Here is a 15063-nt window from a genome sequence, read left to right on the forward strand (position 1 = left end):
TGTATTGCTCTTCTGGTGACAATGTAGTTTGTTTTTGTCAATTACCCTTTTAATAATAGGGTAAAGAAAATTAAGTGGATTTAAACAAATTAAAATGGTAAAAGTTATTGTACTTCAAGTAAAAATAAAAGAGCAAAAATATCAATCCCAGTTTTGATTACTTAAATTAACAAAAAAAATGCATATAGCAAAGGACAGTTTCAATCTGCCTACCTCTGGGTTATGGGCCCAGCATGCTTCCATTGCAGTACTCTGCTGCACATGTAAGTGCAAGAGATCCTGAAGCACTCACTCATCATGGGAAAGTACCAATGTGTTTCTTCGTTGGTTGATGGAAGAAACATTTTACAAAAACTCTCCAGATTATTGACTTTTTAAAGTTTTTCTAGGGAACGTTCTAGATGTATGCTTATTAGCCTTTGTCAGTAGGTACTTTTTGTGAAGTGTCTCTGTGGCGCAATCGGTTAGTGTGTCCGGCTACTAACCAAAAGGTTGGTGGTTCAATCCCACCCAGGGACATAATTGACCTTGTTATCAGATTTTGGTGATCTTTAAGTAGACAAGTCAAAATTTCAAACCCCCTCTTATGGTGTAGGGTACCTGGCCTTCTCTGATGTAATCAGAGTTAGATTTGATTCAGTGATTTTATAAAAACAGCTAGGAAGCACAATTTAGCAGTGGGTTGCAGAGAAAAAGAAATATGCTGGCAAAAAAATCCAATTGAGTGATTAAACAGCTCTTCATTTTCTGGCTTTATTTTTATGCTAACAAATTTGTTCTCTGAAAAGTGTCCACAAAGCCAAGTCTCTGATTAACACCTTTGTAGGGATGGTTTTTCACCTATTACTAAATTAAATTTGCTTCATTGGAAAGACAGCAAGATGCATCCTCATTTCAATGTCTACTGAAATAATACGGGTTGACACCAGGAAACATTAACGCCACTGCATCCTTGCTGCTTTCTCATGTGGAAGTCTGTTTAATGTGAAAACAAGGTGATATCTAATTAGCACACAGGTAAGGAATTAAGAAAATCTTTATTTAAGGGTGAAGATGTTTCTCACAAAATCGTTGCCCCAATGCATCATTGAAATTCAAGCTGGAAAGATGATTTTAATATATCACTTGTACATTTTGTATTGCTCTTCTGGTGACAATGTAGTTTGTTTTTGTCAATTACCCTTTTAATAATAGGGTAAAGAAAATTAAGTGGATTTTTTAAAGAAAACTATACTGTCAATATACTATTAAAACAAATTAAAATGGTAAAAGTTATTGTACTTTAAGAAAAAATAAAAGAGCAAAAATATCAATCCCAGTTTTGATTACTTAAATTAACAAAAAAAATGCATATAGCAAAGGATAGTTTCAATCTGCCTACCTCTGGGTTATGGGCCCAGCATGCTTCCATTGCAGTACTCTGCTGCACATGTAAGTGCAAGAGATCCTGAAGCACTCAGTCATCATGGGAAAGTACCAATGTGTTTCTTCGTTGGTTGATGGAAGAAACATCTTACAAAAACTCTCCAGATTATTGACTTTTTAAAGTTTTTCTAGGAAACGTTCTAGATGTATGCTTATTAGCCTTTGTCAGTAAGTACCTTTTGCAAAGTGTCTCTGTGGCGCAATCGGTTAGTGTGTCCGGCTACTAACCAAAAGGTTGGTGGTTCAATCCAACCCAGGGACGTAATTGACCTTGTTATCAGATTTTGGTGATCTTTAAGTAGACAAGTCAAAATTTCAAACCCCCTGTTATGGTGTAGGGTACCTGGCCTTCTCTGATGTAATCAGAGTTAGATTTGATTCATTGATTTTATAAAAACAGCTAGGAAGCACAATTTAGCAGTGGGTTGTAGAGAAAAAGAAATATGCTGGCAAAAAAAATCCAATTGAGTGATTAAACAGCTCTTCATTTTCTGGCTTTATTTTTATGCTAACAAATTTGTTCTCTGAAAAGTGTCCACAAAGCCAAGTCTCTGATTAACACCTTTGTAGGGATGGTTTTTCACCTATTACTAAATTAAACTTGCTTCATTGGAAAGGCAGCAAGATGCATCCTCATTTCAATGTCTACTGAAATAATACAGGTTGACACCAGGAAACATTAACGCCACTGCATCCTTGCTGCTTTCTCATGTAGAAGTCTGTTTAATGTGAAAACAAGGTGATATCTAATTAGCACACAGGTAAGGAATTAAGAAAATCTTTATTTAAGGGTGAAGATGTTTCTCACAAAATCGTTGCCCCAATGCATCATTGAAATTCAAGCTGGAAAGATGATTTTAATATATCACTTGAACATTTTGTATTGCTCTTCTGGTGACAATGTAGTTTGTTTTTGTCAATTACCCTTTTAATAATAGGGTAAAGAAAATTAAGTGGATTTTTTAAAGAAAACTATACTGTCAATATACTATTAAAACAAATTAAAATGGTAAAAGTTATTGTACTTTAAGTAAAAATAAAAGAGCAAAAATATCAATCCCAGTTTTGATTACTTAAATTAACAAAAAAAAATGCATATAGCAAAGGATAGTTTCAATCTGCCTACCTCTGGGTTATGGGCCCAGCATGCTTCCATTGCAGTACTCTGCTGCACATGTAAGTGCAAGAGATCCTGAAGCACTCAGTCATCATGGGAAAGTACCAATGTGTTTCTTCGTTGGTTGATGGAAGAAACATCTTACAAAAACTCTCCAGATTATTGACTTTTTAAAGTTTTTCTAGGAAACGTTCTAGATGTATGCTTATTAGCCTTTGTCAGTATGTACTTTTTACAAAGTGTCTCTGTGGCGCAATCGGTTAGTGTGTTTGGCTACTAACCAAAAAGTTGGTGGTTCAATCCCACCCAGGGACGTAATTGACCTTGTTATCAGATTTTGGTGATCTTTAAGTAGACAAGTCAAAATTTCAAACCCCCTGTTATGGTGTAGGGTACCTGGCCTTCTCTGATGTAATCAGAGTTAGATTTGATTCAGTGATTTTATAAAAACAGCTAGGAAGCACTATTTAGCAGTGGGTTGCAGAGAAAAAGAAATATGCTGGCAAAAAAAATCCAATTGAGTGATTAAACAGCTCTTCATTTTCTGGCTTTATTTTTATGCTAACAAATTTGTTCTCTGAAAAGTGTCCACAAAGCCAAGTCTCTGATTAACACCTTTGTAGGGATGGTTTTTCACCTATTACTAAATTAAACTTGCTTCATTGGAAAGGCAGCAAGATGCATCCTCATTTCAATTTCTACTGAAATAATACAGGTTGACACCAGGAAACATTAACGCCACTGCATCCTTGCTGCTTTCACATGTGGAAGTTTGTTTAATGTGAAAACAAGGTGATATCTAATTAGCACACAGGTAAGGAATTAAGAAAACCTTTATTTAAGGGTAAAGATGTTTCTCACAAAATCGTTGCCCCAATGCATCATTGAAATTCAAGCTGGAAAGATGATTTTAATATATCACTTGTACATTTTGTATTGCTCTTCTGGTGACAATGTAGTTTGTTTTTGTCAATTACCCTTTTAATAATAGGGTAAAGAAAATTAAGTGGATTTTTTAAAGAAAACTATACTGTCAATATACTATTCAAACAAATTAAAATGGTAAAAGTTATTGTACTTCAAGTAAAAATAAAAGAGCAAAAATATCAATCCCAGTTTTGATTACTTAAATTAACAAAAAAAATGCATATAGCAAAGGATAGTTTCAATCTGCCTACCTCTGGGTTATGGGCCCAGCATGCTTCCATTGCAGTACTCTGCTGCACATGTAAGTGCAAGAGATCCTGAAGCACTCACTCATCATGGGAAAGTACCAATGTGTTTCTTCATTGGTTGATGGAAGAAACATCTTACAAAAACTCTCCAGATTATTGACTTTTTAAAGTTTTTCTAGGAAACGTTCTAGATGTATGCTTATTAGACTTTGTCAGTATGTAATTTTTGCAAAGTGTCTCTGTGGCGCAATCGGTTAGTGTGTCCGGCTACTAACCAAAAGGTTGGTGGTTCAATCCCAACCAGGGATGTAATTGACCTTGTTATCAGATTTTGGTGATCTTTAAGTAGACAAGTCAAAATTTCAAACCCCCTGTTATGCTGTAGGGTACCTGGCCTTCTCTGATGTAGTTAGATTTGACTCAGTGATTTTATAAAAACAGCTAGGAAGCACAATTTAGCAGTGGGTTGCAGAGAAAAAGAAATATGCTGGCAAAAAAAATCCAATTGAGTGATTAAACAGCTCTTCATTTTCTGGCTTTATTTTTATGCTAACAAATTTGTTCTTTGAAAAGTGTCCACAAAGCCAAGTCTCTGATTAACACCTTTGTAGGGATGGTTTTTCACCTATTACTAAATTAAACTTGCTTCATTGGAAAGGCAGCAAGATGCATCCTCAATTCAATGTCTACTGAAATAATACAGGTTGACACCAGGAAACATTAACGCCACTGTATCCTTGCTGCTTTCTCATGTGGAAGTCTGTTTAATGTGAAAACAAGGTGATATCTAATTAGCACACAGGTAAGGAATTAAGAAAATCTTTATTTAAGGGTGAAGATGTTGCTCACAAAATCGTTGCCCCAATGCATCATTGAAATTCAAGCTGGAAAGATGATTTTAATATATCACTTGTACATTTTGTATTGCTCTTCTGGTGACAATGTAGTTTGTTTTTGTCAATTACCATTTTAATAATAGGGTAAAGAAAATTAAGTGGATTTTTGAAAGAAAACAATACTGTCAATATACTATTAAAACAAATTAAAATGGTAAAAGTTATTGTACTTTAAGTAAAAATAAAAGAGCAAAAATATCAATCCCAGTTTTGATTACTTAAATGAACAAAAAAAAATGCATATAGCAAAGGATAGTTTCAATCTGCCTACCGCTGGGTTTTGGGCCCAGCATGCTTCCATTGCTGTACTCTGCTGCACATGTAAGTGCAAGAGATCCTGAAGCACTCACTCATCATGGGAAAGTACCAATGTGTTTCTTCGTTGGTTGATGGAAGAAACATTTTACAAAAACTCTCCAGATTATTGACTTTTTAAAGTTTTTCTAGGAAACGTTTTAGATGAATGCTTATTAGCCTTTGTCAGTATGTACTTTTGCAAAGTGTCTTTGTGGCGCAATCAGTTAGTGTGCACGGCTATTAACCAAAAGGTTGGTGGTTCAATCCCACCCAGGGACGTAATTGACCTTGTTATCAGATTTTGGTGATCTTTAAGTAGACAAGTCAAAATTTCAAATCCCCCTGTTCTGGTGTAGGGTACCTGGCCTTCTCTGATGGAGTTAGATTTGATTCAGTGATTTTATAAAAACAGCTAGGAAGCACAATTTAGCAGTGGGTTGCAGAGAAAAAGAAATATGCTGGCAAAAAAAAATCCAATTGAGTGATTAAACAGCTCTTCATTTTCTGGCTTTATTTTTATGCTAACAAATTTGTTCTTTGAAAAGTGTCCACAAAGCCAAGTCTCTGATTAACACCTTTGTAGGGATGGTTTTTCACCTATTACTAAATTAAACTTGCTTCATTGGAAAGGCAGCAAGATGCATCCTCATTTCAATGTCTACTGAAATAATACAGGTTGACACCAGGAAACATTAACGCCACTGCATCCTTGCTGCTTTCTCATGTAGAAGTCTGTTTAATGTGAAAACAAGGTGATATCTAATTAGCACACAGGTAAGGAATTAAGAAAATCTTTATTTAAGGGTGAAGATGTTTCTCACAAAATCGTTGCCCCAATGCATCATTGAAATTCAAGCTGGAAAGATGATTTTAATATATCACTTGAACATTTTGTATTGCTCTTCTGGTGACAATGTAGTTTGTTTTTGTCAATTACCCTTTTAATAATAGGGTAAAGAAAATTAAGTGGATTTTTTAAAGAAAACTATACTGTCAATATACTATTAAAACAAATTAAAATGGTAAAAGTTATTGTACTTTAAGTAAAAATAAAAGAGCAAAAATATCAATCCCAGTTTTGATTACTTAAATTAACAAAAAAAAATGCATATAGCAAAGGATAGTTTCAATCTGCCTACCTCTGGGTTATGGGCCCAGCATGCTTCCATTGCAGTACTCTGCTGCACATGTAAGTGCAAGAGATCCTGAAGCACTCAGTCATCATGGGAAAGTACCAATGTGTTTCTTCGTTGGTTGATGGAAGAAACATCTTACAAAAACTCTCCAGATTATTGACTTTTTAAAGTTTTTCTAGGAAACGTTCTAGATGTATGCTTATTAGCCTTTGTCAGTAAGTACTTTTTACAAAGTGTCTCTGTGGCGCAATCGGTTAGTGTGTCTGGCTACTAACAAAAGGTTGGTGGTTCAATCCCACCCAGGGACGTAATTGACCTTGTTATCAGATTTTGGTGATCTTTAAGTAGACAAGTCAAAATTTCAAACCCCCTGTTATGGTGTAGGGTACCTGGCCTTCTCTGATGTAATTAGATTTGATTCATTGATTTTATAAAAACAGCTAGAAAGCACAATTTAGCAGTGGGTTGCAGAGAAAAAGAAATATGCTGGCAAAAAAATCCAATTGAGTGATTAAACAGCTCTTCATTTTCTGGCTTTATTTTTATGCTAACAAATTTGTTCTCTGAAAAGTGTCCACAAAGCCAAGTCTCTGATTAACACCTTTGTAGGGATGGTTTTTCACCTATTACTAAATTAAACTTGCTTCATTGGAAAGGCAGCAAGATGCATCCTCATTTCAATGTCTACTGAAATAATACAGGTTGACACCAGGAAACATTAACGCCACTGCATCCTTGCTGCTTTCTCATGTAGAAGTCTGTTTAATGTGAAAACAAGGTGATATCTAATTAGCACACAGGTAAGGAATTAAGAAAATCTTTATTTAAGGGTGAAGATGTTTCTCACAAAATCGTTGCCCCAATGCATCATTGAAATTCAAGCTGGAAAGATGATTTTAATATATCACTTGTACATTTTGTATTGCTCTTCTGGTGACAATGTAGTTTGTTTTTGTCAATTACCCTTTTAATAATAGGGTAAAGAAAATTAAGTGGATTTTTTAAAGAAAACTATACTGTCAATATACTATTCAAACAAATTAAAATGGTAAAAGTTATTGTACTTCAAGTAAAAATAAAAGAGCAAAAATATCAATCCCAGTTTTGATTACTTAAATTAACAAAAAAAAATGCATATAGCAAAGGATAGTTTCAATCTGCCTACCTCTGGGTTATGGGCCCAGCATGCTTCCATTGCAGTACTCTGCTGCACATGTAAGTGCAAGTGATCCTGAAGCACTCAGTCATCATGGGAAAGTACCAATGTGTTTCTTCGTTGGTTGATGGAAGAAACATCTTACAAAAACTCTCCAGATTATTGACTTTTTAAAGTTTTTCTAGGAAACGTTCTAGATGTATGCTTATTAGCCTTTGTCAGAATGTACTTTTTGCAAAGTGTCTCTGTGGCGCAATCGGTTAGTGTGTCCGGCTACTAACCAAAAGGTTGGTGGTTCAATCCCACCCAGGGACGTAACTGACCTTGTTATCAGATTTTGGTGATCTTTAAGTAGACAAGTCAAAATTTCAAATCCCCTGTTATGGTGTAGGGTACCTGGCCTTCTCTGATGTAATCAGAGTTAGATTTGATTCATTGATTTTATAAAAACAGCTAGGAAGCACAATTTAGCAGTGGGTTGCAGAGAAAAAGAAATATGCTGGCAAAAAAAATCCAATTGAGTGATTAAACAGCTCTTCATTTCTGGCTTTATTTTTATGCTAACAAATTTGTTCTCTGAAAAGTGTCCACAAAGCCAAGTCTCTGATTAACACCTTTGTAGGGATGGTTTTTCACCTATTACTAAATTAAACTTGCTTCATTGGAAAGGCAGCAAGATGCATCCTCATTTCAATGTCTACTGAAATAATACAGGTTGACACCAGGAAACATTAACGCCACTGCATCCTTGCTGCTTTCTCATGTAGAAGTCTGTTTAATGTGAAAACAAGGTGATATCTAATTAGCACACAGGTAAGGAATTAAGAAAATCTTTATTTAAGGGTGAAGATGTTTCTCACAAAATCGTTGCCCCAATGCATCATTGAAATTCAAGCTGGAAAGATGATTTTAATATATCACTTGTACATTTTGTATTGCTCTTCTGGTGACAATGTAGTTTGTTTTTGTCAATTACCCTTTTAATAATAGGGTAAAGAAAATTAAGTGGATTTTTTAAAGAAAACTATACTGTCAATATACTATTAAAACAAATTAAAATGGTAAAAGTTATTGTACTTTAAGAAAAAATAAAAGAGCAAAAATATCAATCCCAGTTTTGATTACTTAAATTAACAAAAAAAAAAGCATATAGCAAAGGATAGTTTCAATCTGCCTACCTCTGGGTTATGGGCCCAGCATGCTTCCATTGCAGTACTCTGCTGCACATGTAAGTGCAAGAGATCCTGAAGCACTCAGTCATCATGGGAAAGTACCAATGTGTTTCTTCGTTGGTTGATGGAAGAAACATCTTACAAAAACTCTCCAGATTATTGACTTTTTAAAGTTTTTCTAGGAAACGTTCTAGATGTATGCTTATTAGCCTTTGTCAGTAAGTACCTTTTGCAAAGTGTCTCTGTGGCGCAATCGGTTAGTGTGTCCGGCTACTAACCAAAAGGTTGGTGGTTCAATCCAACCCAGGGACGTAATTGACCTTGTTATCAGATTTTGGTGATCTTTAAGTAGACAAGTCAAAATTTCAAACCCCCTGTTATGGTGTAGGGTACCTGGCCTTCTCTGATGTAATCAGAGTTAGATTTGATTCATTGATTTTATAAAAACAGCTAGGAAGCACAATTTAGCAGTGGGTTGTAGAGAAAAAGAAATATGCTGGCAAAAAAAATCCAATTGAGTGATTAAACAGCTCTTCATTTTCTGGCTTTATTTTTATGCTAACAAATTTGTTCTCTGAAAAGTGTCCACAAAGCCAAGTCTCTGATTAACACCTTTGTAGGGATGGTTTTTCACCTATTACTAAATTAAACTTGCTTCATTGGAAAGGCAGCAAGATGCATCCTCATTTCAATGTCTACTGAAATAATACAGGTTGACACCAGGAAACATTAACGCCACTGCATCCTTGCTGCTTTCTCATGTAGAAGTCTGTTTAATGTGAAAACAAGGTGATATCTAATTAGCACACAGGTAAGGAATTAAGAAAATCTTTATTTAAGAGTGAAGATGTTTCTCACAAAATCGTTGCCCCAATGCATCATTGAAATTCAAGCTGGAAAGATGATTTTAATATATCACTTGAACATTTTGTATTGCTCTTCTGGTGACAATGTAGTTTGTTTTTGTCAATTACCCTTTTAATAATAGGGTAAAGAAAATTAAGTGGATTTTTTAAAGAAAACTATACTGTCAATATACTATTAAAACAAATTAAAATGGTAAAAGTTATTGTACTTTAAGTAAAAATAAAAGAGCAAAAATATCAATCCCAGTTTTGATTACTTAAATTAACAAAAAAAAATGCATATAGCAAAGGATAGTTTCAATCTGCCTACCTCTGGGTTATGGGCCCAGCATGCTTCCATTGCAGTACTCTGCTGCACATGTAAGTGCAAGAGATCCTGAAGCACTCAGTCATCATGGGAAAGTACCAATGTGTTTCTTCGTTGGTTGATGGAAGAAACATCTTACAAAAACTCTCCAGATTATTGACTTTTTAAAGTTTTTCTAGGAAACGTTCTAGATGTATGCTTATTAGCCTTTGTCAGTATGTACTTTTTACAAAGTGTCTCTGTGGCGCAATCGGTTAGTGTGTTTGGCTACTAACCAAAAAGTTGGTGGTTCAATCCCACCCAGGGACGTAATTGACCTTGTTATCAGATTTTGGTGATCTTTAAGTAGACAAGTCAAAATTTCAAACCCCCTGTTATGGTGTAGGGTACCTGGCCTTCTCTGATGTAATCAGAGTTAGATTTGACTCAGTGATTTTATAAAAACAGCTAGGAAGCACAATTTAGCAGTGGGTTGCAGAGAAAAAGAAATATGCTGGCAAAAAAAATCCAATTGAGTGATTAAACAGCTCTTCATTTTCTGGCTTTATTTTTATGCTAACAAATTTGTTCTTTGAAAAGTGTCCACAAAGCCAAGTCTCTGATTAACACCTTTGTAGGGATGGTTTTTCACCTATTACTAAATTAAACTTGCTTCATTGGAAAGGCAGCAAGATGCATCCTCAATTCAATGTCTACTGAAATAATACAGGTTGACACCAGGAAACATTAACGCCACTGTATCCTTGCTGCTTTCTCATGTGGAAGTCTGTTTAATGTGAAAACAAGGTGATATCTAATTAGCACACAGGTAAGGAATTAAGAAAATCTTTATTTAAGGGTGAAGATGTTGCTCACAAAATCGTTGCCCCAATGCATCATTGAAATTCAAGCTGGAAAGATGATTTTAATATATCACTTGTACATTTTGTATTGCTCTTCTGGTGACAATGTAGTTTGTTTTTGTCAATTACCCTTTTAATAATAGGGTAAAGAAAATTAAGTGGATTTTTGAAAGAAAACAATACTGTCAATATACTATTAAAACAAATTAAAATGGTAAAAGTTATTGTACTTTAAGTAAAAATAAAAGAGCAAAAATATCAATCCCAGTTTTGATTACTTAAATGAACAAAAAAAAATGCATATAGCAAAGGATAGTTTCAATCTGCCTACCGCTGGGTTTTGGGCCCAGCATGCTTCCATTGCTGTACTCTGCTGCACATGTAAGTGCAAGAGATCCTGAAGCACTCACTCATCATGGGAAAGTACCAATGTGTTTCTTCGTTGGTTGATGGAAGAAACATTTTACAAAAACTCTCCAGATTATTGACTTTTTAAAGTTTTTCTAGGAAACGTTTTAGATGAATGCTTATTAGCCTTTGTCAGTATGTACTTTTGCAAAGTGTCTTTGTGGCGCAATCAGTTAGTGTGCACGGCTATTAACCAAAAGGTTGGTGGTTCAATCCCACCCAGGGACGTAATTGACCTTGTTATCAGATTTTGGTGATCTTTAAGTAGACAAGTCAAAATTTCAAATCCCCCTGTTCTGGTGTAGGGTACCTGGCCTTCTCTGATGTAATCAGAGTTAGATTTGATTCAGTGATTTTATAAAAACAGCTAGGAAGCACAATTTAGCAGTGGGTTGCAGAGAAAAAGAAATATGCTGGCAAAAAAAAATCCAATTGAGTGATTAAACAGCTCTTCATTTTCTGGCTTTATTTTTATGCTAACAAATTTGTTCTCTGAAAAGTGTCCACAAAGCCAAGTCTCTGATTAACACCTTTGTAGGGATGGTTTTTCACCTATTACTAAATTAAACTTGCTTCATTGGAAAGGCAGCAAGATGCATCCTCATTTCAATGTCTACTGAAATAATACAGGTTGACATCAGGAAACATTAATGCCACTGCATCCTTGCTGCTTTCTCATGTAGAAGTCTGTTTAATGTGAAAACAAGGTGATATCTAATTAGCACACAGGTAAGGAATTAAGAAAATCTTTATTTAAGGGTGAAGATGTTTCTCACAAAATCGTTGCCCCAATGCATCATTGAAATTCAAGCTGGAAAGATGATTTTAATATATCACTTGTACATTTTGTATTGCTCTTCTGGTGACAATGTAGTTTGTTTTTGTCAATTACCCTTTTAATAATAGGGTAAAGAAAATTAAGTGGATTTTTTAAAGAAAACTATACTGTCAATATACTATTCAAACAAATTAAAATGGTAAAAGTTATTGTACTTCAAGTAAAAATAAAAGAGCAAAAATATCAATCCCAGTTTTGATTACTTAAATTAACAAAAAAAAATGCATATAGCAAAGGATAGTTTCAATCTGCCTACCTCTGGGTTATGGGCCCAGCATGCTTCCATTGCAGTACTCTGCTGCACATGTAAGTGCAAGAGATCCTGAAGCACTCAGTCATCATGGGAAAGTACCAATGTGTTTCTTCGTTGGTTGATGGAAGAAACATCTTACAAAAACTCTCCAGATTATTGACTTTTTAAAGTTTTTCTAGGAAACGTTCTAGATGTATGCTTATTAGCCTTTGTCAGTATGTATTTTTTACAAAGTGACTCTGTGGCGCAATCGGTTAGTGTGTCTGGCTACTAACCAAAAGGTTGGTGGTTCAATCCCACCCAGGGACGTAATTGACCTTGTTATCAGATTTTGGTGATCTTTAAGTAGACAAGTCAAAATTTCAAACCCCCTGTTATGGTGTAGGGTACCTGGCCTTCTCTGATGTAATCAGAGTTAGATTTGATTCAGTGATTTTATAAAAACAGCTAGGAAGCACAATTTAGCAGTGGGTTGCAGAGAAAAAGAAATATGCTGGCAAAAAAAATCCAATTGAGTGATTAAACAGCTCTTCATTTTCTGGCTTTATTTTTATGCTAACAAATTTGTTCTTTGAAAAGTGTCCACAAAGCCAAGTCTCTGATTAACACCTTTGTAGGGATGGTTTTTCACCTATTACTAAATTAAACTTGCTTCATTGGAAAGGCAGCAAGATGCATCCTTAATTCAATGTCTACTGAAATAATACAGGTTGACACCAGGAAACATTAACGCCACTGTATCCTTGCTGCTTTCTCATGTGGAAGTCTGTTTAATGTGAAAACAAGGTGATATCTAATTAGCACACAGGTAAGGAATTAAGAAAATCTTTATTTAAGGGTGAAGATGTTTCTCACAAAATCGTTGCCCCAATGCATCATTGAAATTCAAGCTGGAAAGATGATTTTAATATATCACTTGTACATTTTGTATTGCTCTTCTGGTGGCAATGTAGTTTGTTTTTGTCAATTACCATTTTAATAATAGGGTAAAGAAAATTAAGTGGATTTTTGAAAGAAAACAATACTGTCAATATACTATTAAAACAAATTAAAATGGTAAAAGTTATTGTACTTTAAGTAAAAATAAAAGAGCAAAAATATCAATCCCAGTTTTGATTACTTAAATTAACAAAAAAAAATGCATATAGCAAAGGATAGTTTCAATCTGCCTACCTCTGGGTTATGGGCCCAGCATGCTTCCATTGCAGTACTCTGCTGCACATGTAAGTGCAAGAGATCCTGAAGCACTCACTCATCATGGGAAAGTACCAATGTGTTTCTTCGTTGGTTGATGGAAGAAACATCTTACAAAAACTCTCCAGATTATTGACTTTTTAAAGTTTTTCTAGGAAACGTTCTAGATGTATGCTTATTAGCCTTTGTCAGTATGGACTTTTTGCAAAGTGTCTCTGTAGCGCAATCAGCTAGTGTGTCCGGCTACTAACCAAAAGGTTGGTGGTTCAATCCCAACCAGGGACGTAATTGACCTTGTTATCAGATTTTGGTGATCTTTAAGTAGACAAGTCAAAATTTCAAACCCCCTGTTATGGTGTAGGGTACCTGGCCTTCTCTGATGTAATTAGATTTGATTCATTGATTTTATAAAAACAGCTAGAAAGCACAATTTAGCAGTGGGTTGCAGAGAAAAAGAAATATGCTGGCAAAAAAATCCAATTGAGTGATTAAACAGCTCTTCATTTTCTGGCTTTATTTTTATGCTAACAAATTTGTTCTCTGAAAAGTGTCCACAAAGCCAAGTCTCTGATTAACACCTTTGTAGGGATGGTTTTTCACCTATTACTAAATTAAACTTGCTTCATTGGAAAGGCAGCAAGATGCATCCTCATTTCAATGTCTACTGAAATAATACAGGTTGACACCAGGAAACATTAACGCCACTGCATCCTTGCTGCTTTCTCATGTAGAAGTCTGTTTAATGTGAAAACAAGGTGATATCTAATTAGCACACAGGTAAGGAATTAAGAAAATCTTTATTTAAGGGTGAAGATGTTTCTCACAAAATCGTTGCCCCAATGCATCATTGAAATTCAAGCTGGAAAGATGATTTTAATATATCACTTGTACATTTTGTATTGCTCTTCTGGTGACAATGTAGTTTGTTTTTGTCAATTACCCTTTTAATAATAGGGTAAAGAAAATTAAGTGGATTTTTTAAAGAAAACTATACTGTCAATATACTATTCAAACAAATTAAAATGGTAAAAGTTATTGTACTTCAAGTAAAAATAAAAGAGCAAAAATATCAATCCCAGTTTTGATTACTTAAATTAACAAAAAAAAATGCATATAGCAAAGGATAGTTTCAATCTGCCTACCTCTGGGTTATGGGCCCAGCATGCTTCCATTGCAGTACTCTGCTGCACATGTAAGTGCAAGAGATCCTGAAGCACTCAGTCATCATGGGAAAGTACCAATGTGTTTCTTCGTTGGTTGATGGAAGAAACATCTTACAAAAACTCTCCAGATTATTGACTTTTTAAAGTTTTTCTAGGAAACGTTCTAGATGTATGCTTATTAGCCTTTGTCAGTAAGTACCTTTTGCAAAGTGTCTCTGTGGCGCAATCGGTTAGTGTGTCCGGCTACGAACCAAAAGGTTGGTGGTTCAATCCAACCCAGGGACGTAATTGACCTTGTTATCAGATTTTGGTGATCTTTAAGTAGACAAGTCAAAATTTCAAACCCCCTGTTATGGTGTAGGGTACCTGGCCTTCTCTGATGTAATCAGAGTTAGATTTGAATCATTGATTTTATAAAAACAGCTAGGAAGCACAATTTAGCAGTGGGTTGTAGAGAAAAAGAAATATGCTGGCAAAAAAAATCCAATTGAGTGATTAAACAGCTCTTCATTTTCTGGCTTTATTTTTATGCTAACAAATTTGTTCTCTGAAAAGTGTCCACAAAGCCAAGTCTCTGATTAACACCTTTGTAGGGATGGTTTTTCACCTATTACTAAATTAAACTTGCTTCATTGGAAAGGCAGCAAGATGCATCCTCATTTCAATGTCTACTGAAATAATACAGGTTGACACCAGGAAACATTAACGCCACTGCATCCTTGCTGCTTTCTCATGTAGAAGTCTGTTTAATGTGAAAACAAGGTGATATCTAATTAGCACACAGGTAAGGAATTAAGAAAATCTTTATTTAAGGGTGA

General features: G+C 34.9%; 4 non-coding genes across 4 annotated transcripts; all 4 read left to right on the plus strand.

Moving 5' to 3' along the window:
- The first annotated feature begins 445 nt into the window (after positions 1 to 445).
- TRNAS-ACU (transfer RNA serine (anticodon ACU)) lies at positions 446 to 519 on the plus strand. Its single transcript has one exon. It is a non-coding gene; the product is annotated as a tRNA-Ser (tRNA).
- Positions 520 to 2783: 2264 nt separating this feature from the next.
- On the plus strand, positions 2784 to 2857 carry TRNAS-ACU (transfer RNA serine (anticodon ACU)). Its single transcript has one exon. It is a non-coding gene; the product is annotated as a tRNA-Ser (tRNA).
- A 4586-nt stretch (positions 2858 to 7443) lies between these two features.
- Positions 7444 to 7517, plus strand: TRNAS-ACU (transfer RNA serine (anticodon ACU)). The gene has a single exon. It is a non-coding gene; the product is annotated as a tRNA-Ser (tRNA).
- A 2265-nt stretch (positions 7518 to 9782) lies between these two features.
- Positions 9783 to 9856, plus strand: TRNAS-ACU (transfer RNA serine (anticodon ACU)). The gene has a single exon. It is a non-coding gene; the product is annotated as a tRNA-Ser (tRNA).
- The last annotated feature ends 5207 nt before the right edge of the window (positions 9857 to 15063 follow it).

This window comes from Pseudophryne corroboree, unplaced genomic scaffold (assembly GCF_028390025.1).
Source record: "Pseudophryne corroboree isolate aPseCor3 unplaced genomic scaffold, aPseCor3.hap2 scaffold_389, whole genome shotgun sequence".
Lineage (NCBI taxonomy): Eukaryota > Metazoa > Chordata > Amphibia > Anura > Myobatrachidae > Pseudophryne > Pseudophryne corroboree.